Source organism: Tachypleus tridentatus, chromosome 12 (genome assembly GCF_004210375.1).
Source record: "Tachypleus tridentatus isolate NWPU-2018 chromosome 12, ASM421037v1, whole genome shotgun sequence".
Taxonomy (NCBI): Eukaryota; Metazoa; Arthropoda; class Merostomata; order Xiphosura; family Limulidae; genus Tachypleus; species Tachypleus tridentatus.
The window spans coordinates 19,399,549-19,414,301 of NC_134836.1; the positions used below are offsets into that span (position 1 = coordinate 19,399,549).

At 35.5% G+C, this 14,753-nt stretch overlaps 1 protein-coding gene across 12 annotated transcripts in view; it reads left to right on the forward strand.

Moving 5' to 3' along the window:
- LOC143235073 (tensin-3-like) overlaps positions 1 to 14,753 on the forward strand; it is a 172,922-nt gene that overhangs the window by 24,982 nt on the left and 133,187 nt on the right. For 3 of the 12 annotated variants that reach the window (XM_076472861.1, XM_076472865.1, XM_076472871.1), the window contains exon 1: positions 8,690 to 9,038. The exons of 7 other annotated variants lie outside the window; for them this stretch is intronic. The gene's annotated coding sequence lies outside the window, so the exon portion shown is untranslated. Of the gene's footprint in view, positions 1 to 8,689; positions 9,039 to 9,489; positions 9,578 to 14,753 lie in introns of those variants that run through there. 2 more of the 12 variants (XM_076472862.1, XM_076472866.1) reach the window with 2 other exon arrangements.

Here is a 14,753-nt window from a genome sequence, read left to right on the forward strand (position 1 = left end):
GGGCTATCTGCTGAGCCCACCGAAGGGAATCGAACCGCTGATTTTAGCGTTGTAAATCCGTAGGCATACTGCTGTACCAGCGGGGGGCTAGACTATAGTATCAAGATATTTTAAGCTGTTGATAAGTTGGTATGTTGATGGTCTAGATCAAACGAATTTCGATAATATGTGTATTTAAAACATTCTTTATATGTTTTAGTCATGTGACAGATGTGTTCTAGTAGGTCACCGTATCAGGCTGCGTGTCCAAGATTGCGGGGTTCGAGACGCGATGTTGCTGATCACGTTACGAACTTTTAGCTATGAGCATGTTATAAAAGTGACAGCCAGTTCTGGTATTCGATTTAAAGAACCGGCTATAAACTTTCTATCACGGAGTACTCTTGACAAGCTGCATTCAAATGGACAGGAGTTCAACAACAGAAACAATTATATCTAAATTCTGGAATCTCTAAGGTAGCCGTTTTACTCCACAGGTTCAAATCCCCATCACACGAAACATGCTCGCCCTTTCACCCGTGGAGGTGTTATAATGTTACGACCAATCCCACTATTTGTTGGTAAAAGAGTAGCCCAAGAGTTGGCGGTAGGTGGTGATGACTAGCTGCCTTCCTTCTAGTCTTAAATTGCTAAATTAGGAACGGCTAGTGCAGATAGCTCTCATGTAGCTTTGTGCGAAATTCAAAAGAAACCAAACAAACCAAAACCATTTTACCCATATGCTAGAAAGAAAAAAGTTTCTTACCGGTTGAAAATTCCAATTCCAGTTTGTTTGTTTTTAGTAGTTGGTGCTTAAGAGTTACACTTATGCATCTCATAACTTAAATGAAATTCATTTTAAAAAATGTGATACAAAACTTTTTACATTCTTTATTAGAAATATTTCACGTTGTAGACATCATCCTAATAGAATACTTATTTATTTTAAATCTTGTAATTAAGAATCTCACTCTCTTTTAAGTTTGAAAAAGTTGTGTTTTTCTTATAGATTGGGACCGGACGTGGTCTAATGTGTAGCGCGGCCTGACTGTAAGTCTGAGGATTAATGGTTCGCTTCCCTTTGCCGCAAAAACTTGTTCGACGCTTTAAAGCCGGAGTTGCGTTATAAGAGTAATGGTCAAACCCAAATGTTCTGTCAAACAAGAGTAGTTTAAATGTTAGCAGTGCGTACTGTTGACCAACTGCCCGACATCTTGTTTACCTGTTTTAAATTTAGGGACGGCTGGTCCACAAAAACAAGAATAAATCTAAGAGCTTCTAATATCTTGCCTGATAGAATAATTGCACGAAGTTTCTTTAAAACATAATCAATATCCGAGATACCCCAAGAGATGAGGTTTGTGAGAAATCTGAAAAATTACGTAGAATTTGTGAAGAGTTTTGCATGTTACTCTACTCTCTTTTTTCTTTTTTTTATTAACTATCACACTTTCATATTTAAAGACAGGATAATCCTGTGTGATATGTAAAGTGTAGACTCCGAAGCATCCCATATAATATGTAAATAGCGTATATAAAAGGCAAATCTCTTGCGTTTTTTAGTTTTAAGCTTCGCAACTAGGAAGACAACAAATAGTTAAATCCAATTCTGAGACTGAAAGGTAAAGAAGTCGACTGTTTCTGTCAGTGACTGTTATTCCTCAGACTTGTAATCTTAAACTTAACATATGCAATTCTTTTTCTTCGGGCAAGAGATCCATTTGACGACGTTTTACTAATGCAGAAGTCGTTTTGACATTGCACCCCTTTCTTCAGAAAATTAAAGGGTTGTGTCTAAAATCTAATCAATATATTTTCTCAATCCGCCTACTGTGACGCAAGGAACTTAAAAGTTGAACTTTGATGAATGGTTAGAAAATAAGAGGATAATACAAGAGAAGTCTATTTCCCTTGTTACAACTTCTTAATCAATCTCACATGATACAAGCATTCCGTGAGACCTGTCGGGATAGGTCACGTGATTCCAGGACTGTGCTTTGAGGAAATGAATACCGTATGTACGTAATTACTGTAAAATGTGTGTACGGTACCTAAAAGAGACATGCAAAAGAAGACCTGAAAGGTTTACACTGTTAAGTAGTTTTCATGATATCCCCAAGATCAACCAGACATTTCAACAACGTGAAAAGTTACCCATCAATATGTTATTATTATTTGCGATAACTTTTATCCAAAAGAACATATGACGTATTTGCGCATTTTAACACATTAAACTATTAGAAATGTGAAAATAATATTTCGTATTTCTGCACAGTAATCATAATTCATAGACATGGCATTAAAAATATTCTAAATTTCCATTAGAGCTGGCAATACACAGCCGTCAATGTTGCCTGCCCTTTAAAAACGCTAGGCCTGATTCTCAACAATTTTATTTCGACAAAAGAACTTATTTCAGAACGGCCCTACAAGATCTACTATATATAACAAATTCCCTTTTCCTTCGTTGGTTCAAGGTCATCCATCCCGTGAATGGTGTGAGTATTGCGTTCTCACAAGGCACCAACTCGAACGAGGTACCGATTGCAAGATTGATTGAAAAAGCAAATCAACATACAATCCTTTAATTATACTTTATGATGATTATAATAATTTATAACATGTATTTTAAATATTAATACTGATAAGATCTGGGGGTTATGGGGGCCGAAGTTGTATGTCACACGGAGAGCCATCAAACATGAGTACAGTCCTGTTCTAGGTTTTGTGAGCTGCCAAATGCCAGGAATTATTTTTTTTACTCTAAAAAATCAATGCTAACGAATAAATTTAAGTTACAGGAACCAACACAGAAAACATAAATTTCGTAAAGTTAGCCAACAAAAAGTTTCTACGTCACATCATGTCTTGAGTAAGATATCCAATGCTAGTTCTAATGATTATCACGTTTCAAGTTGTTGTTTTTATATGTGTATATACTTGTGTTAAACTCCAGCTGTTGTAATATGATTATAAAAATATTTTATTACAGGTTTGGTGTTGTTAATGCTGTCATTCATATTTCAGGCAAACTTTCTAGTTGTTGGAAATGTTGGTAACTGTATCCATGTTTGATTATGTATGCATTACGAATATTACAAAAGAAAGATGAAAAACTAGACAGGCTTTAAAGAACGTGATAAACGTTTTTAATTTTTCAAGGGAAGTATATATGCAAACAAGAAAGGAAATTAAAATGTTACACCTGCTTAAAGAAAGACAAAATGTAGTTATAATATTACGTCCTAGTCTTCAATGTTTTGATTAAAGCTTGATGCAGACTGTCATGCACTTAGCTCATAGAAGTAGCTATTAATTAGAAACTGTGACAGTTAATTTACACGGTGCAGCTTGGTCGTTATGCGTTTTACAAAACCTAATAAGACACGAATGATATATAACCATAAATCGATAACGTCTCAGACATTAGACTCGTACGCGTTTCTGTGTTTCTAATCTAAATTTTGTACGAGGTCGTCCGGTGGCTCAGCGAGAAGCGTAAGGGCTCATAACGTAAAAATTTGAGTTTCGATTCCCGCTGCGAGTACAACATAAATAGCTCATTGCTTAGCCTTACCCTCAAAGAAACAAATCTAGTATCAAATATATCACAGTATAGGATTACAACCCACGCTTGTAGGAATATTGTAACAGATGATTCAAATTTTCATCAAGATCCAAAACGTCTGTTAATATTGATTGCAGTACAAAAAAAAACATCATAGTTTGTTTAGCGTTTACTACAGGCGAGGCCTAGTAAAGCATCGTATTGGGTACTTTTATGCTTTTTTTGCTCTTAGAGTTATAAATATAAATAACTGATTAAAATGTCAGTGAACTTACTCATTTTCTTTGTGAAGTACTCAGGGGACTACAGTAGAAACTAGTATGATTAATCGCATTGTTAATGGGTGTTTTTACATATATATATATCTTTATGTGTGACTCACACATTATTAGAGACCCTGCTATTAAAACAGCTGCGGATCCACTAGCAATTTGCTACATGAATGGTTCAGAAAATATGTTCAAAAACTAATTAGTTCCATATGGCGCCATCGGTGATTTAGGGTTAAACCAAAGTAAATGAAATAAGACTGTCAGAAGTCTTCAGTACAATTTCCTTGCAGCTACTTATATTTATATTGTTGTGACTAAATACATTTTCTCATTATTCCACGTTACAAAATTCAGTACGTGGCGAACAGTTTCACCCGTATTTACCATATCAGGTTTGTTTTAACACTCATCAAGAGCATCTGCACAAAATATTCTGTCAGTACTAATACTATCGTATCAGCTTAAAACCGATGCAAGTTTCTTAGCTTAGCATAAGATGGGCTTATTAAATTCTTATTTCTAATATGCATATTAATTTGTGAGAGGTGTTTAAGGCTATCTTTATCATGTAAGCAGTAACGATCTAATTCACGTAGTAGGTCATTTTTGTTCCAATTTTTCACGAAACATTTAGTGAAATATATAGCAACATATCTGAGATAGTTTATATATTTGCGTAATTATCCACAAATTTCTACGAAGTAGACTCGGATACTTTGCACTGTATAGTGAGTATAGTGGGATTGACCGCACATTATAATACCCCTACGGCTGAAAAGGCGAATATTTTCGGTGACATGCAACAAAATAAATAATTAAAATGATTATCAGTCTTATTTTTCAAAAAATAATGTTTCACGCATATTATTTAATTAAGTACATTAATGTGCCAAATTTATACTTTATTTCATAACTTTCAGGAAGTCTTAAGAAAAAAAGACAGCACAAATATTTCAAAAGGAAGAATTTCAAATTATTTTTAAAAATATTAATAAAGGAACTATGTAAATCAAACACAGTTTTTCTTAACTTCATATTAATGAATGTTTGGTTATTTAATAAAGGTGCAATATTAGTGGTAATTATAGAATTTTAGTTTTCTAGTAAGACGAAACAGAGACGAAGACTTAACTATCTAATAAAGGTAAAGCTTTGTCTTCGTGGTATTGGTAAAGTTTTGTATCTCTACTAAAGAGAAAATAATGGCCTGAGGGTGTTGACAAATATTCATACATTTGTAATGACAATAACATTTACGTCTTAATGACGTTTATTTTCTAAACAACGTACTGCCTCTGTAAACAAAGTTTGTACGCATTGGTAAGAAGATACAGTGTTATTCTCTTACAATAACGCCCCCAGTAGCAGAGCAGTCTTCTGACTAGAAACCGGGTTTCGATACCGTGGAGGGCTGAGCACAGATATCCCACTGTGTAGCTTTGCGCTTAACTACAAACAAATTTAAAAATAATATTGAAATTAGTGCATTTTATGAATGTATAACTTATTGTGTGATAATTTTGTACAAAATCTTATTTCATCTTCAGATGTTTTTCAATCTCGATAAATCAATAACTGTTCGAACACAGATCGATCGTTATTGAAATAGTTTAATGCTGAACTCTTGAAAGTTGGAACCTTTTTGTGTTCACTATACACTGCGGTTGGTGAGTACTTCCAATGTACAGAAAATATAACCTTAGAAGAGCCGATGTGTTTACTTAATACACATCGTAATATCTTCTCTGGATAGCTAGTCATGTATTTTCTTCTTTTAACAAGATAGGATGACTTTGAATGGGATCAACTATCGAAATAATTAATTCAAATTTTAGAATTCATTGCTGCCCGCACTGTATTGAAATGAATGTTTAAAAGACCCCCCTCCAAAAGAAAAGTCCGCATGTGTAGATATGAAAATATTTCAAGCAACGAAAGATAATCAGTTTCAGGTTTGGACTTGCTACTTTATTCAATGGTCTTGGAGACTAATCTTATTAATTTGTTTGTCGTCTGCAAAATTAAAGCGCGAGTATATTCAAGATGAAAATTTACAACAAAAGAATTATTATTTTATTGTAACTGCTGTATCAGTTGGCGTAATCTGATACACTAAGTTTTTGTCTCGTTGAGCGTTTCTGATTCTTCTAACTGACCGACCCTTGTAACAAAAGCCTTTATTATTTTCACAACAACAAATTTAACGTCTCATCTAGACTTTGGTGCACATTTAACTTGGTTAAACGCTGACTGGTTTCCAAATGATCGACTTTTCTTGGACGATTATTCATTGGTGTTCTTTACAGTTGGTATATTTTGTGTTCTGTTTCAGATGTAAGCTAATTCGTATGCTCAGTTTTTTTTCAAATAACAGAGATTATCTTGTAAAAAGCCAGAAGCTACCTATATATTATGAAAATATATGTCATATGATTAAGATTTACTAATAACAATGAATATTCGTCGACTATGGTTAGAGTTTATTTATGATCATGAAGATTTATCGATATGGATAGGATTTAGTTATGATAATGAAGCATTATTTAACCTATTTAATGCTTACTTATGAAGATAATTCTTTATCTAGCAGGGTTAGGACTTCACTATAATTATCGTTTGTCCAGCTTGTTTAGGATTTCTTTGTGATAAAGCTTTATCTAGTGTATTTAACGCTTTCCTATGAGAAACTTTATCTAGTATGTTTAGGGCTTTCTTGTGATAAAGCTTTATCTAGCATGTTTAGCGCTTCCCAAAGATGAAATTTTATCTAGTATGGCTAGAGCTTTTCTCTGACGAGGCTTTCTTTATTTAGTAGGGCAAGGGTTTTGTCTGTGCTGCTAGCTTGTCTAGTGTATTAAGGAGTTCTCTGTGATTATGAAAATTTAAATAGTATATAATGTTTATGATGACTAAAATTCACCTACTATGGTAAGGGTTTATTTGTGACAAAATAATTTATTTAGAACGTTTAAGGTTTATTTGTGATAATGAAGATTTAGGTGAGATAATATTAACGATTAGGGATTATTAGGCGTGATGAAAGTGAATGGCGGCGTGTCTTGTAGCACAGTTAGTGTAAGTAGACGGAGGCGAATGTAGCTGTTGTTGTAGTTTGTGGTACGTGTTAAATCAAGTTACTTATTAGGTGCTTTTGGTACTGTTAACAATATATATACATATAGGTAGTACGCGATTTTGAATTCCTCTATTTTATTCAATTTTGAAACTAAGAATTTGATATCATTTTGTTAGTGTTATTCAACTGATACTGGCTTGCTTAAATAGAACATTTCCTTCAATATTCTCGTTATATTGCTCGCAACATTCCTAATTTTGGATAAAGCAGAATGAGTGAATTAGTTAGAAGTACAAATAACTGGCAGAACCTCTTTCATCCAATTAGGTTTGCACGACTTACTCAGTATTTTCAGGCAGTGAATTTCTGCATCAGGATTTAGATCCTTTTGTCAGGATCAGGGAGAGTCAGGTACTACTGAAGACCTCACTTGTTCAGTCCATTGTTTGTTTAGAATTTCGCGCAAAGTCACAAAAGGGCTATCTGCACTAACCGTGCCGGATTTAACAGTGATAGACTAGAGGTAAGGAAATTAGACAACACAACCCAACCTCAATTCCTGAGTTACACTTTTGCCAACGAATAGTCGGATTGATTGTCTCATTATAACGCCACCGTGACCGAAAGAGTGAGCATGTTCGGTGAAAAGGATTCGAACCCCGACTCACAGATTGAGAGTAAAACATCCTAACCACCAGGCCAAAATTGTTTCCACGTATTTCCGAGACACCAGTCGTTTCGTTTGTTTTAGAGCAATGCCATACTTGGTTATCTGCTCTGTCTATCACTGGGAATCGAACCTCGAATTTTAGCGATGTAAGTCCGTAAACTCACCGCCTGTCCCAGTGAGGGACTATTCATTGAACTTGACACTGATTAACATACAATGTCAAACTTTAATAAAGTAAGAAAAATTGCGTCTTCCTTATTTATTTGTGATTGCTTTGTCCATCTTGAACTTTTGACATATATGGGTGTGTGCTCGCGCGCATACGTGCGTATATTTATATATACATATAAGTATACAGTACTGAAATCTACTGGCAGATGTATATTCATTTAATTAGGTATTTGGTTGTAAGATTTTCAGTTTTTTCTTCTTTTTTTCTTTCTGTTGACAACGGAATGATATATTTATTTTTGTTAACGTTCTCTTCTCATCATTCTAAATCTGATTGGATATGGCCTTTGGTTAATCGCCCCATTTTTGGTTTTTGAAGATAATAGCTTATTTTACGTGTGTATTCAGAGGCATAATATGTAGATACTAGTATAGGAAAGCTATGGGATTGCAATGCTGTGACAACAAACTGTTTATACGACGTCTTCGGGGCCTGGCATGGCCTAGCGCGTTAAGGCGTGCGCTTCGTAATCTGAGGGTCGCGGGTTCGCACTCGAGTCGCGCCAAACATGCTCGCCCTCCCAGCCGTGGGGGCGTTATAATGTGACGGTCAATCCCACTTTTCGTTGGTAAAAGAGTAGCCCAAGAGTTGGCGGTGGGTGGTGATGACTAGCTGCCTTCCCTCTAGTCTTACACTGCTAAATTAGGAACGGCTAGCACAGATAGCCCTCGAGTAGCTTTGTGCGAAATTCCAAAACAAACAAACAAACAAATAAACGACGTCTTCACGTTGATCATACAAGCTGACCTACAAAGAACTTAAGAAGCACGTGGTATTTGATTTCGCCCAACGCGCACTGCATAGCAGAAATTATTACTCTAAAAACAAAATTCACTGAGACATTCGTTCATTGCCGACTTTATGTTGCCTAAGTTCCATGCGTCACGTGGCACTTGTTTTTAAGTGCTACTTGTATCTCGTCGTTCCATGTTACTACGTAAATTTTAACTGTAGCCTGCTGTGCATAAATTTCATATTTCACTGATCATACTAACTGCACACATAACACTGCGTGCTCACTTCTCTTCTTCACGTTCCAGAAATTCTAAAATCTTTCCTGCTACGGATTATATGCGCTATTTTTAGGTCTTCTCTTGTTTTATCTTATTCTTCGAGTCTCCATTTTCTGTACGATCAGTCTGCAAACCAATTCTGCTGTCCAAAGAGAACGTTTTCAAATAAGCCGCAAAATAGGAGGATTCGTGGGTGGATCTCTTATAGTTGAAGCTGCTTCGGATACTGTAAGTAATACATTGACATCTTCTAGACGTTTCACTCAAATTTGACATTTCTTTAAGTTATTTCGACCCGCTCTTGTCCGAAACCAAGTTCTGTTGATCCAATCTTCCCCTAGCTTTAGGTTTCATATACGTTTATGTAGTAAGTACAATTCTTTACTGAAATACGAGAGAAAAGTATCCAATTTGAATCTTGTGCGCATCCTTGAACATGCATCGCGTGGAAACCCTTTGTAACCTTCAACCTTATAAATCGTAAGCGCAAAAGAATTGTTGGGAAACACGTGTCTTCAAATTGTGGTTGCGGTTTTGTTTTTTGTATTTTTTTCGGTATAGTGACTTTCGTGCCTATTGTTCATATTACCTAATTGCGCTTGATTATAACATGCTTTGCTGTACATTGTCTAGGTGTATTCATAAATCAAGTCATGATGTGTTTTGTCTCATTTTTCAGCATTCTTTGTGGGTTTTTTGGTTTTTTTTAATCTGCACATCAGGAGCTAGTGGACAAGATAGATCAAAAAGACCAGTTCAGCTGAACGGTATCAGAAGTTTTATTGCAACTGTTAAAAATGATTAAAAAGATTAGAGTTTATTATGATATATTTGTTAAGAATATTAAGTGCCGTGTGTTATTTTGTATTGAGATCCTCTAAACTCGGCAGTCTAGCTGTGTTTAATATAATTTATGAGAGAATGAAGCAAATTTTTTGTCAGGTAATCCCTAAATATAAATGAAGTAGTCTTTTCTTTCACGGGTCATGTAAGGGCTAGAGCTAAATAGAGTTAAATAAGTTATAATTAAACATAAATATAAGGTTTCTTCTTATCTTAATAGTACATATAGAGTGTATTGGCTAATATTATTAAAGCTGCTTAAAAAGAAAATTTGTCCACTTTACAGTGTCTTTGTTCGTACAAATGTAATAACATACAGTGTTAAGTTAACCATCGAAGCAGTTATAATATACTTTATAGGCTAAGTTATAAATAATTCTAAATAATTGATTAGTATAATGATTTATAAACAGTTCAACGAATATATTTTAAGCGTTGTCTTTTATTGTTCCTTTTTTTAAGGCTGTAAATCTTTGTAACGTTTATTTACTGTTTTCTTACACCGTCCTGCTTCGACCACCCACACTAGAATCATCTTGGTAAGTTGGAACACAGCAAATAACTACGAGTTTTGTGTCTCTACTTTAAATAATCAGTATTGAAATTTCGGCGTGTTGAGAGAGTCGTGACACGGTAGCAACAAGAGTTTACCGGCCGGATCGTGAGCAAACAACTGGATTACTTCAGTTATAATTGCTCTTTGTTTTGCAAAGCGTCACGAAGTGACCGGAGTGGAAGGCCATTAATTGTCGAGCTTACAAAGCAAAATGAAAAAAAAAACACACCAAAAAACAATGCAAATTCCACTTCCATTTCAATACTTGGCACTCAAGTTGACGGCAACTCAAGGTATGTCTCTATTAATAAGCGTTTCGTTAGACTCCACCCTTTTCTGTATACTTCATAACTGTATAGTTTGATACACAGTGCCGTGTTCTTTCACAGCTCCACTAAATTGTTTGCTGGGTTGTGCTACACTATGCAGTTCTTTATCTGCGGATCGAGTGTAGCTCTCAAAAACGTACGTATGTCACTTGACTTTGAAGTTGCGAAACACGCGTTTACTTTAATCTGATATAATGACGAGTTTCAAGTCTTTTTGTCACGGTTTTTCACTTGCTGCCAATTCGTGGTGAGTCTTTGCGTGTCAATTTCACAGAACCTAATATTGTTGTGGCCCTCCAAAATCACATACATACGTAATAAAATATTGATTCCCCAGAATTGAGCACAAGATGCGCATATGTTCACGTTTAATAGTCAAGGTCTTTAAATACCAGATTATGTCCAATAAGCACTAAAACATATAGGAATTTGATTATTTTTTGTCTTGCTTGTGATGTTTATTACTTTATCAACTTATCGAATATCTTTATAATTTTAAAGTATCTCCTACAAATGGCAGTATCTATGTTATGAAGCTAAAGCGATTTCAATTTTAAAGAATTGATTAAATTCTTGTTTAATTGGCTTAAAAAAATAAGTCTATTTTCAAATAATCATCAGACTCTGTATATATAAGACAGAGTGTGTTTTCTTATAGAAAAGCCACATCGAGCTATTTGCTGCTGAGTCCACAGAAGGGAATCGAATCTCTGATTTTAGCGTTGTAAATCCGTAGACACACCGCAGTACAAGCGGGGGACCATAAAATACAGAATCGTGATGGGGTAGCAACAAAATTTAAGCAGTTGGATCGTGATCAAACAACTGGATTTCTTGAGTTTGTAAATGTTCTTTGATTTTCAAAGCGTCAAAGATATGCTGGAGTTGAAGAATACGTATTCAAAAACAATGTTAAAAATTCGGTTTAATGTTCAGATAAGGCAAATGCTCTGATTTTTGCGGCTGTATGTTAGCGTACATAATTAACGCCACTTCCGAACGGCTTCTCTTTTGACTTAAATTTTATCATCAACAACAAGTCCTGGTTACATGTTACTGAAGGACTTAGCCTCTTTAAATAGCATGTTTTTTTTATTTTTCTTGAAACTAGTTTGTATATGAATAGCCCACACCCGCTTGTGAAAGCATATTACTTGCTGCGGGTGGGGTTCGTTTGTAACTTATGGGGCCTCGCATAGCCAAGCGTGTTAAGGCGTGCGACTCGTAATCTGAGGGTCGCGGGTTCGCATCCCTGTCGCGCCAAACATGCTCGCCCTCCCAGCCGTGGGGGCGTTATAATGTGACGGTCAATCCCACTATTCGTTGGTAAAAGAGTAGCCCAAGAGTTGGCGGTTGGTGGTGATGACTAGCTGCCTTCCCTCTAGTCTTACACTGCTAAATTAGGGACGGCTAGCACAGATAGCCCTCGAGTAGCTTTGTGCGAAATTCAAAAACAAACAAAACAAACTTATGGACAGTGTACTATGGATCTCTGTTCAGTGTATATTAACAATTGATTATTTGAAAAAATACAAAAAAACTTATGATTTTAAAGAACCGGAGTGTTATAGATTCTGAACAGTAATAACGACAGGCTCTGTACAAATGTTTTCACTGTCATTCCCACTATAAGCCAGCGGTGATTTTATGGCCTTACAAATCCTAAAATCGGAGATTCGATTCCTTGCGCAGATAGCCCATTCTATAACTATGTGCTAAACAAGCAATAATCCTTTGCCTGTTTTCACCTATCTATACATCTGTTTACATTGATCGGGCGTGTATGTTAGGAACCACCCGCTAGTACAGCGGTAAGTCTACGGATTTACAACGCTATAATCAGGGGTTCGATTCTACTCGGTAGGCTGAGTAGATAGACCGATATAATTCTAACACTATTTGTTAGAATTATACTTTTTTTTCTATAAAAAAAAAACAAAGTGGAAAGATATTCTGTCCCACAATCTCAATCATCGGAAGTCAAGCTTCCTGAGTCAGCAGTTGCTTTGAAATTATGAATCAGTTGATTTGAAGAAATAACTAATAATGTGTATTGTGAAAATGCAAAAATAGTGCACTAATAATACATGTTGTGAAAACGAAATAATAGACTGTACTAATGATGTACGTTGTGAAAAATAATAGATAATGTTAAAAATCCTCACCCTTAATCTGTCATGTTGTAACATAAATAAAAAAACAAAGTATATAAAGTGTTCTTCGTGAACTTAATCGAGTTCACACTGTAATATTGCCGTTCAAGCTACTGTGAATGTCATATCCCAATCCGTCGGAAGAGCCCTGGTATTAGACATGAGGCCTTGTTGGCACTTTATTCCCAGTCAGAAGTTCTTATAATATCATTCTATCAGCGTAGTCAGACCCTATATTGGTATGGTAACATATATTATTCTACTGTAATGTTCTATTGTTTATTTCTGACCTCTGAACATAATAAGGCAATATTAAACATATTCCATACAATAATAAAAGTAAACACATATAGGCTGTGTTTTTGTTTTTCATTGTTGATTCCTATTTACTCAAACCCTATTTCTAAAGAACATATCGTTGCATTTTGTGAGTAGGTTTTCTTAGCTAGGGAGTACGAATATCTCATATTCTGTTTATGTACTTAACGAAATGGTCTAGCATTAGTAGTTATCTACTGTTTAGTACCTATTTACGGACATGGATAAGCCTGTAAACACGCCGCGCGTGCAACTAAACATCGTAAAGAGTTCACCCTATCTTCGCCTAAACTTTTCGGATTCATCTAGATATGCCACATGAGAAGTATTTCCTTAAAAGTAAGCTTTTGCAAATAATCTAAGGCATCTCTTTAACACCAACTTTCCAGGTTACTCCCTTATCGCCATCTTGATAATATTAGTGTGATGGACAAAGAAGACGCATGCGCTTCGTGTCTATTATGAGGTAATTAGAAAAATAAATCGTGTATTAAAGATAATAAATCACACGATGGAGCATCGCAAGCTTAAAGAAGGGTTACAGTCGTGAGTGCGCCCTATCGGAGGCAGCTGCATTTTTGCACGTGCCTCATGACCTTACACTCGACTCTTACAGATCACGTGACATCTTTTGAGTACACGCGTTTTAGGTTGTTTTTTTCTTTTTTTATGTCTAAGCTCAAAGGTCACGAGCTGAGGACCTTGACTACTTCCATAGATTGGCTCTCCTCCTGTCATGATATGTATGGTAACTCAACTTGTAATATTTAACTGAAATACATAACTCTTCTTTCTTATTATCTGGAAATGTTGAAAACCTGGAAGGTGCCTGTGAGGATATACAGAATACCATAAATGTATTCTGAGTGTAATTCCGTCACACATTTCTGTTTGTATGTCCTTTCTTTGCTAGCTTATTATCTAAGTCAATCAAAGCAGGTTTAACATACAGTAATTGGAGACGTTTACGTTTCCTGCTCAGTCCATAATCGTCGTTAGAAAATGCGTGATTATGACGTATTCAGAGAAATAAGTGTGACTGTAAATAACTTGATTATTAATGTTAATATGGAAGGACAAAGTTTTACAACATACAAATATATTATGTACGATAATGCCCATGAAAATTCTGTATAAGAAACTTAAGAATCATATAGCCAGTCCCTATAATCCCCTATTTCACGGCGCCTTATTGGTTAGATTGATCTCTAACCTTTTAAGTTGCATCGAATTGACTGTTAAATAGCACATTCTAACGATCCTGACTACACAACCACGGGATGATTTTGGTTCGGCAATTCAAAGCTGTGAATTATGAACTTGCTGGAGTGTGAAAAGTTTTATCGCTGAAAATTATGAGTACAGTCTCGTCGGATAATAGTTTGAAAACCACGCCTACCATCATATGTGGTGTCACAAGCTCGATTTATAATTAATAAATCTGAGTATGACATAAAAAATATATCTGTATATAGGCAGTGAACCATGAATAGGTGAGGTAATTTGAGTAGTTGTTTCTAAGGATGTGCTTGTACTAACAATTGTTACTGGGTTAACACCTCTTCCCCTTCAATTCAAGTCGATCTCAAGGAACAAAGGGAACTAACTAAAGAAGTTCGGGTACTTCCAAGTGTTCTCGAAATCTTGATTACGTACAAAAAAGAAAGAGTTCTCAGATGAAGGGGGCAAAGCACGTGGTCTGTGTAATTACGATTTTGAGCAACGGTTTCTGCTAATATAAAAG